The sequence below is a fragment of the Balaenoptera musculus genome, chromosome 11, assembly GCF_009873245.2.
Source record: "Balaenoptera musculus isolate JJ_BM4_2016_0621 chromosome 11, mBalMus1.pri.v3, whole genome shotgun sequence".
Taxonomy (NCBI): Eukaryota; Metazoa; Chordata; class Mammalia; order Artiodactyla; family Balaenopteridae; genus Balaenoptera; species Balaenoptera musculus.
The window spans coordinates 93,042,783-93,058,112 of NC_045795.1; positions in this window are offsets into that span (position 1 = coordinate 93,042,783).

Below are 15,330 nucleotides of genomic sequence, written 5' to 3' on the forward strand. Positions count from 1 at the left end.
CAAAGCACAGAGCTGTTGTGGCACAGACATATATACACTACCAAATGTAAAATCGATAGCTAGTGGGAAGCAACCGCCTAGCACAGGGAGATCAGCTCCAGACTCTCTCTTCTTAAAGGAGGACTCTCTCTCCCCACCTCTCTGCTGTGTTAGGTCTTTAAGACCTTTGCACGGCTCAGCATGTGGAACTTCCCCCCACCAGGTATAGAAATTGCCCCCCTCTGCAGTGGAAAAATGGAATCTTAACCACTGGATCACCAGGGAAGTCCAAGACCTTTGGAGCTCTTAAGCTCTGAAAAACACTATGCCTATCCCCACTTTAATTGCTATGTTTGAGTCAAAGTACAATAAAAACAAAACTAAACTTTTTCCCCATTTTTTAAATTGAAGTATAGTTGATGTACAATATTACATAAGTTACAGGTGTACAAGATAGTGATTCACAATTTTGAAAGGTTATACTCCATTTATAGTTACTACAAAATACTGGCTATGTTCCCTGTGTTGTACTGGTAGCTTATTTTATACATAATAGTTTGCATCTCTTAATCCCCTGCCCCTATCTTGTCCCTTTCCCTTCCCTCTCCGCACTGGTAACCAGTAGTTTGTTCTCCATATCTGTGAGTCTGTTTCTTTTTTGTTATATTCACTAGTTTGTTGTATTTTTTAGATTCCACATATAAGTGATATTATACTGGATTTGTCTTTCTCTGTCTGACTTATTTCACTTAGCATAATGCCCTCCAAGTCCATCCATGTTGCTGCAAATGACAACATTTTGTTCTTTTTTTATAGCTGAGTAGTAGCTGATAAAGAAGTATTCACATCTTCTTTACCCATTCATCTGCTGATGCGCACTTAGGCTGCTTCCATATATATCTTGGCAATTGTGAATAATGCTGCTATGAACATTTGGGTGCATGTATCTTTTCAAATTAGTGTTTCTATTCTTTTTTTTTTTTTGGATTTATACCCAGGAGTAGAATTGTTGGGTCATTTGGTAGTTCTATTTTTACAAATTTTAAAATAAGTAGGAAGAAATCCAACAAAGTCTGATTATCCCCCATATGGGAACTCATGTACACAGCCTTCTGACTTCTGGGTGGACTTGGGAACGTGCAAGGACCACTGACAGTGTCTGCTACACTCTGTTATATGCTCCATGGTAGCATTTATTCCTGTTGTAATTTAGCAGTTTTCTGCATAATTATTTTCTTGCCCCTTTCCTTCATTACACTATAACTTCCATGAAGGCATGGAACATATCTGATCACTATTGTATCCCCAGCATATAATGCAGAACCAGAGCCTGGAATATGGTATCTGCTCAATCAATATATGTTGGAAAAAAATAGTTAATATTTTAGTGATCAATTAGTATATAAAAGGGATATTTCTAAGTGCTTTACAGGTAATATATCATAAACTCTTTACAACGATGCTTTTAATATAGTCATTTTATTGACGAGGACATTGGAGCACAGAGAGGTTAAGAAACAAAACCAACGTCACACAGTAGTAAGCGTCCCTCAAACAGGAAGCTTTACATTTTATGTATGACTTTAAATAGCTTTCAGATGGTCTCAATCTGGTTGGAATACTCTGTTCCACAGCAGCTGTCAGGAAGGTAATTGACCTGGGGCTGAAGGAAGAGTACGGTGTCTTCAGTGACACAGTCAAAAATACTCAAGATACCCACTGCTTGAAGAAAATTAGACCTCAATTTTCTTTTTTGTCCTTCAAAGTTTAAAAATTCCCAGTCATAAAGGAAAGCTGTAGAGGTGTACTGCTGTAGAATTGCAGGACAGGTCCAGAAAGGTACATGGTGGGAGAAAAGCATTCTTTCTAGTAGGGGAGAGAGAAATGAGAACTGCGTTATGGATTACACCTTTGGAAAAGAACGTTGGCTGGTTATGTAATACGACGTCGCGGAGTCTCAGATCCTGATCTGGTGCCCCCTTGACTAACATGAGTGGTTCTAAGTTCCAAAGTCCTTGGGTGGTGGCAGCTGCCGCGATCTTGTCTCAAACTCCTTTTGATTCCTCCTTTCCCCATATCCCTCCACTCACCTGTTACTAGCTGGGACGTTCTATTTCAGGAATTTTCTGAGTAACAGAAAGCCCAAGTCAAACCTGCTTAAGCAAAAGAGATTTTATTGGCGGAGACGGTGGAAGAAGTTCATTGGGGGGACTAACTTTCCCCAGGGCCTCCAATGGTGTCGTGGTGAATCTGCTGCTTCTCTAGATCTGCTTTCCTCTGTGAGCAGTTAGTTCAGGCGGGCTCTTTCCCATGCAGTAGCCCGTACTGCTTCCAGCCCTGCAACCCATCCTCTCAGCAAAAGCAGTCAAGGCTGCTTCATTTGGATTACTTAGCATCATGCCAGCTGCTGTAACAAACAACCCCCTACAGTGAATGGTCTTGCAGCAATACGAATCTAGTTTTCTCTCGCATGATGGTCTGGTGCTGGTGTTCCTGACTGGCGAGTGACTTTTCTCCATGGGGTGAGCGATTCTGGGTCCCACCATCTGTTAGGGCTCAGAGTCCTCTTCGTTTAGTCGGCAAGAGGGTAAAGAAAACTTGGAGAAACCTCATCCATTTCTTAAAGAATGTTAACTCTGCACCTTCTCACCTTCCTTCAGCAAGAATTGGCTCCATGACTCTATGGGGGGATAAAGAAAGATGAGAAATGTAGTCATTGACTGAGTAACTGCTTCCTAGTATCAATTCCACATCATGGAAAGGTGGTATGAATTTGTTTTTTCTTTTGTTTTTGGTTATACAATGTGATTTCTTAAAGGTGTACAACACGATGGTTTAACATCCGTATACCTTGTGAAACAATTACCACCATGAAGTTAACTAATGTATCTATCATCTCACATAGTGACTTTTTTGTTCTTTGGTGAGAACACTTAAGATCTACTCTCTTGGCAAGTTTCAAACAAACAATACAGTGTTACTAACTATAGTCATCATGCTGTACATTAGATCCTCAGAATTTATTCATCTTGTAACTGGAAGTTTGTATCCTTTGACCAACATCTCCCCATATCCCCCCCGCCACCATTCTACTTTCTACATCTGTGAGTTCAAGTTTCTTAGATTCCACATATAAGGAAGATCATACAGTATTTGTCTTTCTGTGTCTGGCTTATTTAGCTTAGCATGATGTCATTCAGTTTCACTCATATGCAAACAGAATTTTCTTTTTTTTATGGCTGAATAATATTCATATATATATACATATATATAATATATCACATTTTCTTTATCCTTCCTCTGTCAGCAGACACTTAGGTGGTTTTACATCTTGGCTGTTGTGAATAGTGCTGCAATGAACATGGGAGTACAGATATCTCTTCAAGATACTGATTTCATTTCCTTTGGATACATACCCAGAGGTGGTATGGCAGGATCAATTGGTACTTCTATTTTTAATTTTTCAAAGAACTTCCAAATTCTCTGAAATTAAGCCTTGGGCTGGTTTGGGTCATATCCTTATTCTTGAATTAATAACTGTGACTAAGGAGATGAAATGCATTCATTGATTCTGTCTTTCATTCAGTAAACATTTATGACAGCTATTATGTGCCAAGCACGATTCTCAACTCTGGGAAAACGGACCAAAGTCCCAGCTTGCATGGAGTTTATATTCTAGTGAAGCCAAATAAACAATTTACATATATAGTATTTTAGATGGTGCTATGATAAACAATAAAGTAAGAAGAAGGATAGAGAATACTGGGGAGTTGCAGACTGGAATTTTTGATTGAGTGTTACAGAAGGCTTCACTGAGAAGTTGACATTTGAACAAAGATTTGAAGAAGATGAAGGAGTGAGCCACGCAGATATAGGGGAAGAGTGGTCCAGGAAGAGGGAACGGCTAGTACAAAGGTCCTGAGGCAGGAGCAAGCCTGGCATATTTGTGGAAAAGGAAGGAGGTCAGTGTGACTGAAAGAAAGTGAGCTTGGGGGAAAGAAATAGGAGGAGAGGACAAAGGGGTAAGAGAGGGCAAATCAGGTAGAACCTCACTGGCCATTGGAAGGACTTTGGCTATTACTGAATGAGATGGGTGGTCTTGGGAGGGTTTTGAGCAGAGGAATGACATGATGTGAATTATGTTTCAAAGTTATTCCTCTGATTGCTCTTTCAGAAATAGATGGTAGAAGAGACTAGGAAAGGCAAATGCATTCCTCCAGTGATGAAATGATGTTGACACAGACCAGGATGGTGAAGGTGGAAAGAGAAGTGGTCAGATTTTAGGTATCTTTTGAAGATAAATGAATTATGCTGATTATCGAGTCTTGGGAGACATGTTTTTTTCTGGAGCCAGGAAAGTGGAGCCAACACATCTCAACCCCATGGAAGTCAGAGAAATGGTTTCCCAATGAAAATTTGAGGTACTCCCACAAGAGGAAGGGAATAGTGATTGGGCAGTTGTCAGTCAGGATGGATGGACCAGATTATGCTGCAGTAAAAAACAACCTCAAAACCCAAGTGATTTAATGCAATAAAGTTGTACCTTTTGCACCAACTGCATGCCCAGTGCAGGTTACTAAGGAACATGTACTTATGAGAGTAACTCTGTGTTTTACCCATATTACCTTGGGTGAGATATGCTGAGGCCAGATGCAGATCAGGAGAGAGAAAATGGAAAGAGTTTTCTGTTTTGTTATCCTCACTGCTTCTTGGGAGAGAACACAGAGCCCCATGCAGGGCCATGTGGGGAAGCACTGGGGTGGGTCATGGGGCAGAGAGAGGGGAGGGAACTGAGGACAAGCACCTTCATTGTGGTTTCTGTGTGAAGGACAGTGGGATTCAGGGCAAAGGGTCTAGGATTGGCTAATTTGAATAACTTAAGTGGGCTCTGCAACACAGGGCTGTACTTGATTGTCTGGTACTTGGACCAAGGGTCATTAGGGTGGGTCTCTGGTGGCCTGGAGTGCGAGAGCCCAATAAGGGAGGCATTTCGGGGTGTGGACCTAGTAGGCTGTTTCAGAAGGGGAACTGACTGACCTCTCACTAGGGCCTGGGTCAGGGCAGCATTAACACGAACAAGCAAACAAACAGTATTATAGTCAGGGAGTCAGAAACTTCACCATCTCAACAGGAGGCCTCAGGATTGGTTATAGTCAAGAGAATGGAGAATTGTGTACAGGTTCTTCAGTGCTTCACCAAAAGAGACTCATGACACTTCCTATGACAGTTAACTGGCCCTACCAGCATATGGCCCTACCTAAGTTCAAGAAGCTGTGTGTCTGGAGGGAGAGGAGAACCAGAAATCTTGGTGAGCACCTGTAAAGTCTACCACAGGAGTCAAACCCAACAGACATCCACCGTGCACTCCATGTTTTCCAAAATCACACTGTGTGTTCACTTTGCTTACACTTCCATCATCCATCTTCTGTAATCTACTCATCCTCTGAGACCTTGCACTGAAGACCCTTCCTGTGTGTCTGATTCCTCTGTAACTGCCCTTTCTCATTGCCCCAGTGAATATTTATTTTTCCTTCCTCTGTGTTCCAATAGCAGGTGATTTATGGCATCTTGAAAATGTATTTCTGGTTCTAAAGTTAGTGCAGCTCTAGTTATCTGTCGCACCTAATGGACCGACCCACAAACCCAGTGACCTATGAAAACAATGATCATTTATATTACTCACATATGTGTTTGTGATGTGGCCAATGGCCAGCGGGGCAATCCATCTCTCCTCCATGTGGCATCAGCTCTGGTGGGTCATTGGGGCTGGAGGATCCAGATGGATCTAGAGGATCACTTGCATGGCTGGCGAGTGGGAGCTGGGTTCCTCCCCAGGGCAGTTTTGGCTTCCTCGCAGCATGGTGGCTGGGTTCCAGAAGGGAGCATCGAAAGAGAGCCAGGTGGCAGCTGTGTTACCTTTAAGATTTAGCCTTAGAAGTCCTGTGGTGTCACTTTGGCTGTAGTCACAAGCCCACCTGGATTCAAATGGAGGGGATAGAGACCCCACCTCTTGAAGGAGGAATGTTAAAGTCACATTGTTAGAAGAGCATATGGGATGGGAGATACTGTTGTAGAAGTTTCCAGAAAAAATTTGACACAGCAAATTACCACTTCAAATCCATTTTAGAATCAAGCAGGGTGATAAATAATAAAAACTGTCGAGTGGATTCTTGTATACCTGTGGGCTCCTTGAGAAGATGGGTTGAGATTTATTCATCTTTGTGTGCCCTGTGCAGGGCCCCGGAGGTAGAGGCTTGGGTGCAGAAACTGTTTGTTGCCTACTTAACAGCTACTGTTTCACCCTTTCTTCCTTACCCATAAATCCCTCACTTTGTTTGGGAGGCAAGGTGCCCCAGAAAGGTGGGCCCAGAACTAAGAAATGAATACGATTGGTCCAAAGCATTAATGGCCATCATATTCCTTTTTCCTGGCTTATTGGGTTAGGAATGGTTATGCGATCCAATTCTCCCCAAAGAGATGTAAGAGAAAGTCTGTTGCAAGGAATTGTGGAAAATATTTCCTATTCCAGAAAAAGAGAAAGGCACGCTCTTGGAGAAATCCCACCTTCTTTCCTACCTTTGGATGATGTTGTGGGAGAATGTTATGTTTGAAGCTGTAGTAGCCGTCTTGAAATCATGCCTGTATTTCCATGGGAATCTCAAAAAATCCAACCAATAGTTCTGGTGTTGTTTAACTGCTAGATTAACCAACTTCTGAACCTGCCTCTCTCCAACTTCTTGTTATGTGAGGTGATTAATTCCTATTATTTAAAGCCAATTTTAATTGGCTCTTTCAGCTGTTATTTGCAGCTGAAACGGAGCTCAATTAATGTTCATAGAATTGAATTCCACTAACTGGTCGGCCAACTTATTTTGTAGTCTGTGCCATGCTCAAGAATAAGTGCAAAGGATTGTTAAATCTCATTTCTGTGTACGCTGCTGCTCTAAGGTTCTTCTGTGAGCGTCAGAGATTTCAAAGTTGGATTGCCTGGAAATGTTTCCAAACCAGAGCTCTTTAGCCCACCGAAGTCTAAGTGGTAACTTTCCTTAGGAAATTTCATTTTTTGGTCCAAACATTAAAAACACAAAAGGCCTCTGGGTGAGCTGGCTTCTTAGTATCCCCAAGTCTTGCAGCTGAGATGTGATGACTAACTACAGGCAATTAGAGAGTGAAGTTGCTACCGAGGGCTCTGAATAAATGGAGAATACGCCTGGGTGGAGGAAGGTCTTTCTGGCATCAACCAGGGAAAGCTTTGAGAAGCCACCTGTAAACTTCCCTGAACTGCCCCAGCAAAACCTCCCACTTTTAAGCAAAACTTTACCCATGTTTGGGGCATGTTACCTAAAGTGTTGTATTATTTGACTTTTAAAATTCTTCACAGACAGTTATTATTATTATTATTATTTTTTATAAATTTATTTATTTATTTATTTATTTATTTATTTATGGATGTGTTGGGTCTTCGTTTCTGTGCGAGGGCTTTCTCTAGTTGCGGCAAGCGGGGGCCACTCTTCATCGCGGTGCGCGGGCCTCTCACTATCGCGGCCTCTCTTGTTGCGGAGCACAGGCTCCAGACGCACAGGCTCAGTAGTTGTGGCTCACGGGCCTAGTTGCTCCGCAGCATGTGGGATCCTCCCAGACCAGGGCTCGAACCCATGTCCCCTGCCTTGGCAGGCAGATTCTCAACCACTGCGCCACCAGGGAAGCCCCAGTTATTATTATTTTTAATAGCACATTTTTACCCCATTCCCCCAGGGGATTCTACATAGGGCTCCAGGGCCTTAGCCAAAGTATTTTTCTTTTTTTAATATTTATTTATTTATTTGGTTGTGCTGGGTCTTTAGTTGTGGCAGGCGGGCTCCTTAGTTGTGGCATGCAAACTCTTAGTTGCAGCATACATGTGGGATCTAGGTCCCAGTCCAGGGATGGAACCCGGGCCCCCTGCATTGGGAGCACAGAGTCCTAACCATTGCACCACCAGGGAAGTCCCTAGCCAGAGTATTTTATGATGAAATAAGGATGGCGATGAGGCAAAGCCCAGTGGGTAGGTGAAGTGTGAAGCTGGATGGCTGTGGTTTTCACAGCTTTAGTTTTTGTCAGTCCCACACCTAATCCTTCCCTTCCTCCTCTCCCCTTCTCTTTATCAGACCTGGGGAGGCAAGTGACCCCAACTTGGTCAATCAGAGGATTCTGCTATCTTCAGCCAGAATGACTGGCTCAGGACAAGCACATACCCACTGGGGACACCCCGAGTCCCTGTGAGACATTTGATGTATGGATTACTGAAGGAGGGGGTATGTATTCTTGTACCCGTGGGTAGCAAGTATGATGACCTACCGGTGGTGTATTTCCCCCTGCATGAAGAGAGTTTATTTGGAATTGAAAGACGACAGCAAAGCAGAGGAGAGCTTGGGTTATGTGAACCAGTAACCCCCACCTCATCATCATATCAACTCATTCATTCCTTAACATTGCTTGGACTGAGTTAATATCGTTACACACACCAAGAGTCCCTGTTAGTTGAGCATAGTTTCAGGGTCTAATGGGGGACAAAAAGCTGCCCCAGTGCTTACACTTCTCCTGTTTTAACTAGGTTGATCATTTTGTTACTTTGAGGACCAAATAATTACTATCTAACTGGGACACTGTGACACAGGACAGGTACATTTTGATGGAGAGGATGTAGAAGAAAAAATTCTACAGCTGTAGGTGTAAGTCAGCCTTTCTCAAGCTTGAAGTATCCAGAGTTCAACCCAAGGACACTTGCTACCCTAGCGGGTGAGGCGGAAGTTGGAATGGAAGGACTATATATGCTAATATTTCCTATATCAAAGTTTTGGAGGCAGTTGTGGTAATGTTTCTATTGGAGACAAGAAAAGCGAAAATGATCTAAATTCCAGCAGGAGCATTTACATTAGATATTTTGCAGAAGTTTCTGTGCGTGTATTACCCATGGAGTTTAAAACGTTTCTCTCTTGGGAGACATTTAGGGAAAATGAAGAGACCGGATTGATTTGAATGCAGCCATGATGCAGAAGCAGGGAGAAAGATGTAAGGGTAGGGTGACAAGTTGTCCTATTTAGCCTGGGACTGAGAGGGTGCCCAGGATGTAGGATTTTAATTTTAAAACTGGATGGTTCTGGGCAAACAGGGATGAGCTGGTCACTTCACTTGAGGTCTTAAGCATCCAGTTCATCAATGCATTTATCAAGCACCTACTATTTGCCAAGTATTGTCTTAGTCTCCAAGGACCCATAAACGAATAAGACATAGTCATTCCCCTGGAAGATCTTTAGAATCATGAAGAGAAATTCAATCCCTCATAAGAAATTCTATGAGCGTTCATGGCAGTTTCACTTACAACATCTGAGTTTTGCCTGATGTGAAATCTTAACGCAGGAATTGGGGTTGTAAAGTTTCCCATGCATCTAAACATGCTGAACAATTACTGTGATTCGTTGATTAGGCAGAAGTAAAGTTCTTTTTTTTTAAAAGCATTTTTTCTTTTTTTAAATTGAAGTATAGTTAATTTAAAATGTGTTAGTTTCAAGTGTACAGCAGTGATTAAATTATAAACATATATATTGTTTTTCAGATTATTTTCCATTATAGATTATTACAAGATATTGAGTATAGTTCCCTGTGCTATACAGTAGGTCCTTGTTGGTTATCTATTTTATATATAATAATGTGTATATGTTAATCCCAAACTCCTAATTTATCCTCCACTCCCCACTATCCCCTTTGGTTAACCATAGTTTGTTTTCTCTGTCTGTGACTCTATTTCTGTTTTTTTTTTTTTTTTTTATTGGAATATAGTTGATTTACAATGTTGTGTTAGTTTCAGGTGTACAGCAAAGTGAATCAGTTATACATATACATATATCCACTCTTTTTTAGATTCCTTTCCCCATATGTGTCATTACAGTATTGAGTAGATTTCCCTGTGCTATATAGTAGGTCCTTATTAGTTATCCATTTTATATATAGTAGTGTGTATATGTCACTCACAATCTCCCAATTTATCCTTTCCCCCCAGTAACCATAGATTTGTTTTCTACACCTGTGACTCAACTTCTGTTTTGTAAATAAGTTCATTTGTACCATTTTTTTAGATTCCACATATAAGTGATATCATATGATATTTGTCTTTCTCTGTCTGACTTACTTCATTCAGTATGACAATCTCTAGGTCCATCCATGTTGCTGCACATGGCATTATTTCATTCTTTTTTTATGGCTGAGTAATTTTCCATTGTATATATGTACCACATCTTCTTTATCCACTCCTCTGTTGATGGACATTTAGGTTGCTTCCATGTCTTGGTATTTCTGTTTTGTAAATAAGTTCATTTGTATCATTTTTTAAGATTACACATATAAGTGACATCATATGATATTTTTCTTTCTATGTCGTACTTAAGAAGTGAAGCGCTTTTGATTAGGAAGTGTAGTTTGATTACCTGTATGAAATAGACATTATCAGTGCCCTGCCTGGTTCCCATTTACTGGCTGGTATATCTATCCCATACCTGTTGCGAGTGTTGGCTGTTAATGGCTCTAAACAATTTCTCTTGGTCCACGGGAGCCACTTCAATGGCAAATGCTTGGGAGGTTATGGTCCCATAGCCAACGATATGATATAAAAGCTTGGTCCTCCTGCCTTAAGGGAAGACAGGACTCTGACGCTATTCCCACTCCGGAGCTTCCTGTAGGATCCGGCTGGAGCCGAGCTGAGGCTGAAACCATTTCTTTGTTCTGCCCTTTCTCCTGCCTCCCTCACTTCCTTACAGATGATTCTGTCAAAAAAATCATTTGCACAAGAATCCCCATTTCAGGCTCCCTGTTTCCAGGGAACCTCGCCAAAGATATTGTCTTAGAATAACTTGGAGAGTTGAGAGGACAAAAATTCAGCAGTCAAATATGTCTACTAACTTCTCACTGAAAACTTTGTGAAATGTAAAATTTAAGAAAAGGAAAAAGTCAAAGTTTCTTTTCCATTTTATCTAGTCACATGTTGTTGTTTTCTTGATGAGGAATGGTTTTACCTCCTTAACCTTTTTATTAAAATATGAGTTTGAAAATCTAAGCAATAAAATGTTCTGATAAAGTTAGGCAACGTCCCTGACTGTTTTTCATATTTGAAGATGGACAGTTGCTCCAGTGGCAAATCATTTCTCTGGTTTGTTTTTCCAGCAAAGGGTCAGAAGCGTTCTGAGGATTAAGAGGAACAACCCAAGAGTGATAATAAAGAAAATGATAATATTAGCGGTGGCCAGAGGAGGGGGAAGAGTATGGTATAAAAGTTAGGAGTATGAGTTTTAGAGTGATAGGCATTTGGCTTTCTAATACCTCTAAATATCATTTTCCCCCCGTTGGCACAATGGCAATGTTAATTGTTAACAATTCCCCCATAGGGTTCTTGTAAGGAATTAAGGCGATAATGCACTTTGACTGTTAGTGTAGACCCTGACCCTTAAGTGCTCAGTAAGGGGCAGCTATTGTGAAACGACTAGGAGAGACGAATCCTGGTAAACAAAGAGGGTCCCAAGCAGAGGTGTGCTAGGGCTGCCCTCAGGAGCTGATAATTAAATTTTCAGAAAATTTGTGAGCCTGTTGCGAAACACAGCCATCTTGGAAATCAGCTGTGGAGGGAGCATTTACACCATGACAGTTGGCAGAGGCTACAAATCAGGGCTCCCGCCTCCAAGAGCCGGCTGTTAATCATTTACCAGCACAGCAGGGGGTCCGGGATTGCTCAAAGCTGCGGTGTTGATGGTCTCAATGGATCAAGTTCTTCTGAAGTGGGTGTGCTTCTGTTTGCTTTCTGCTCTTGTCCTGCTTGCTTCAGATTTCCCCGCTGCTGCTCTCTGCCATCTCTCTGCTGTCATATTTCACTCCTTTCTCTCAAATCCTGCCCTTCCTTCAAGGCCCAGACCAAGCATCATTTCCTCCAAGAAGTCCTCCCTGACTACTCCTGCCCTCCCTCGTACCCTCTTCTCCACACTCTCCACTTACCACCCACATCACTCATTTCTTATGTTCACACTCTTGTGTGTCTGTCCAGCCTCTTTGAAAGTTCTTTAACCTCACTGAAGGCAGGGACCTCTGTTTCATCCAATCCCTCCTTGTCCAGTATGCAACTCAGTGACAACCAGGGTCCAAAGACCCCAGCCCCATGAGTCAGATAATCCAGCTGTGTGTCAGTTTCCTTAAACTAACCTCAGCCAATCAGTTTCCTAGCTTGCAAACTGAGTAGGTGGAGTTCATTTCTACATTCTTTGCCAACACCGTTCTAATACATCCCAGCTGAATAGAGCTAACTTTTCCACAGTGAACTGTGAATGCTTCAAGAACTTGCAGCTTAGATGTGTAATCATCCAACCTAGCTACCTCATAGGATCAGCTACACACAGTAAGTTTTCCACCAAGGCATATCATTAACCCTGGCAGGAATAGTGCCTCCAGGTAGGTATTACACATAAGACCAATTATGACAGACACTATCTGAGTCCATGAGGAAGTCCAGTGTACATCAGTAAATCCCACGCCCAGCCCACTTCTGTTTGTATAAATTTGCTGTACGATTTCAACCATTTAAAAACAATCTCCTCATGGCTTGTGAATGACTCAGGGTTCCCAGAGGGGTGATGCAGGAAATCACCATCAGAGCTGCTTGGTGAATCACATCCTTTGTGAATGATCACTCATGCGCAGGGAAATATACAGCCCCCACACCACACACTACTGATCAGCGTGTCACCTACCTTGTCAAGGCCACGGGTCACAGGGACTTCGGACCTTGAGGCCAGAGCAGAGATCAGAACAGTATCGAGCAGATGCTGGTTCCATGGAGCGAGCTCTCCTTTCCTTCTTCTCGGGTAGGAAAGATCATTTACTCTGTATTTCTGGCAGATGTACCTTTTGCCTCTCTCCCCTTTGTGAGAAGTTTCATTATGATGAGGTGTCTGCCCTGGAAATGTTAACATGTGCCTCCAGCTGTTTCTGAAGTTTTGGAAATAAAGTTTTTGCCAGGGACGTGACAGTTGGACACACTCCCTCACCTTGATATTTACCAGGCTGCAAGGGACATTTTCCTTATACACCAGCTGGAATCATGACATTCCCTGGTCAAGAACCAGAGGCTCACAGGACCACGCTTCCCAGATCTTCCACGGTCTAGCTCCCTGCTTCCTCAACCCCTTTTTTGCAAGGCTCTCAAAATGCATACTCTCTGCAGAAATTCCTGGGCTTTCTCATTCTCCTTTCTTCCTGCATCCCTATCTGCTTGCCTCCTCCTGTCCTCTCTCCTTTCCTTCCTCCTTTGCCTGCTGGTACCTGGCCCTGATGATGCAACTTAGATACTACCCAGGCCTCCAGGAGCTAAGCTTGCCGCTGTTACCCTGGGCTGACCTCCCCTCTCTTCTTTACATATCGAAAGCCTTTGGAGAGCCCTGCTCAAGGTCTAACCCGACCACGAAGGCAGTTATTTGCACCTTTGTTCCCTCATTTAATTAAGCACCAGCTCTGTGTTAGCCCGTGTCAGGTGTTTGCCATTCAGTAAGGAAAAGGATAAGGTTCCTGTTCTCATGGAACTTACACTGTAGTGCGGGAAGAGAAGAAGAAACAAAAAGTAGATTAGAAAACATCAGATCTCAATGGTGGTTCCAGAATCTCTATATCTAAGAGCTCAGTGGTGGAAATTTGGTGGTAACATCGTTTAGAAGGCATTGACCTTTTCTTAATCTGATTTTACCTGGTAAGGTTTAATGTTAAAAACTGGTAAGATGTTGTTGATAGGACCTGGGGGGAGGGAGGAATCAGGAGTTTTTCATGGGTACAGAGTTTTAGTTTTGCAGGATTAAAAGGGTTCTGGAGCTGGATGGTGGTGATGGTGGCACAATAAAGTGAATATACTTCATGCCACTGAAATGTATACTTAAAAGTGACTAAGATCAGATGCAAATTATTATATATAGACTAGATAAACAACAAGGTCCTACTGTATAGCACAGGGAACTATATTCAATATGCTGTGACAGGGACTTCCCTGGTGGTCCAGTGGTTAAGACTTTGCCTTCCCATGCAGGGAGTGCGGGTTCGATCCCTGGTCGGGGAACTAAGATCCCACATGCCTCGCAGCCAAAAAACCAAAACATAAAACAGAAGCAATATTGTAACAAATTCAATAAAGACTTAAAAAAAATGCTGTGATAAACTATAATGGAAAGGAATATGAAAAAGAATATACATATGTATATATATATTTAACTGAATCACTTTGCTGTACAGCAGAAATTAACACAGCATTTTAAATCAACTATACTCCAATAAAATAAATTTTAAAAAGTGGCTAAGATGGGAAATTTTATGTTATGTGGATTTTACCACAGTTAAAAATAATAATTAAAAAACAAATAAATGGATAAGAGAAAAAGTTTGCAAAACTTTCCATATAAGATTGAGAAAATATCAGTAGCCTATCTCCAAAACCATTATTGTGGGAACCGACTTCTTCGTACCACTTGTCAGAGCATGCTGAGTACCTGGAGAAAACAAACCAGGGAAATTTGTTGAAGAGTGACTGACTGGTGGTCATGGAAACCTCTCCAAGTTGATGACAGTAAATGGACAGACGGATGTCAGGAAGGAACCCAGCATGTGCTGATAACGAGAGCAGAACTGACCACAAAAAGGAACAGCAAGAGGGAATAAGCTTGGAATGTTCCAGAAACTGAAAGAAGGAGCCTGTGTAGCTGAAGTGTGATGGGGCTGGAGAGGTGAGCAATCCTTCTGGAGCACAGCTATGGCCACGTGTTTTCATTTCGTCTATGGCTACGCAGGTGCTACCAGGGCTGAGCTGAGTAGTTGAGTCAGAGAACATATATCCCCCCAAATCAAAATTATTTGTTATATGGCGCTTTACAGAAAGAGTTTGCTGACCTCTGCTTAGAGGGTTGAAAGCAGGAGAATGGAAGTTTAGGAGGATCACAGTGGCACCAGGTGGAGTATTTGTGGCTGGCCCTCCAGCTGTCTCCTGTGTTGGTCTAAGTCCCACTAGACTGAAGGTCTAGACTCTACATTGTTCCCTGCGCCGGGCTGGGCAGAAGAAAGCTCAGGCAGATGGAGGCTACGGGACTTGTTTTAGGTCCTAGAGCTTGAAGTAGCCAAGCGAAGCTTAGAATCCACATCCACCTGACTTCACAGCCCAGCTACCTTTGATCAGAGAAACAAAATGCCACTATACTCTATAATTCTGGAGCAAAATGAAGTAAATCAGTGAAAGGCTGGTGGCATAGAGAAAGTGTAAATAAAAGGGGCTTTAAAAAAAAAAATACTGTTTTGGTAAAA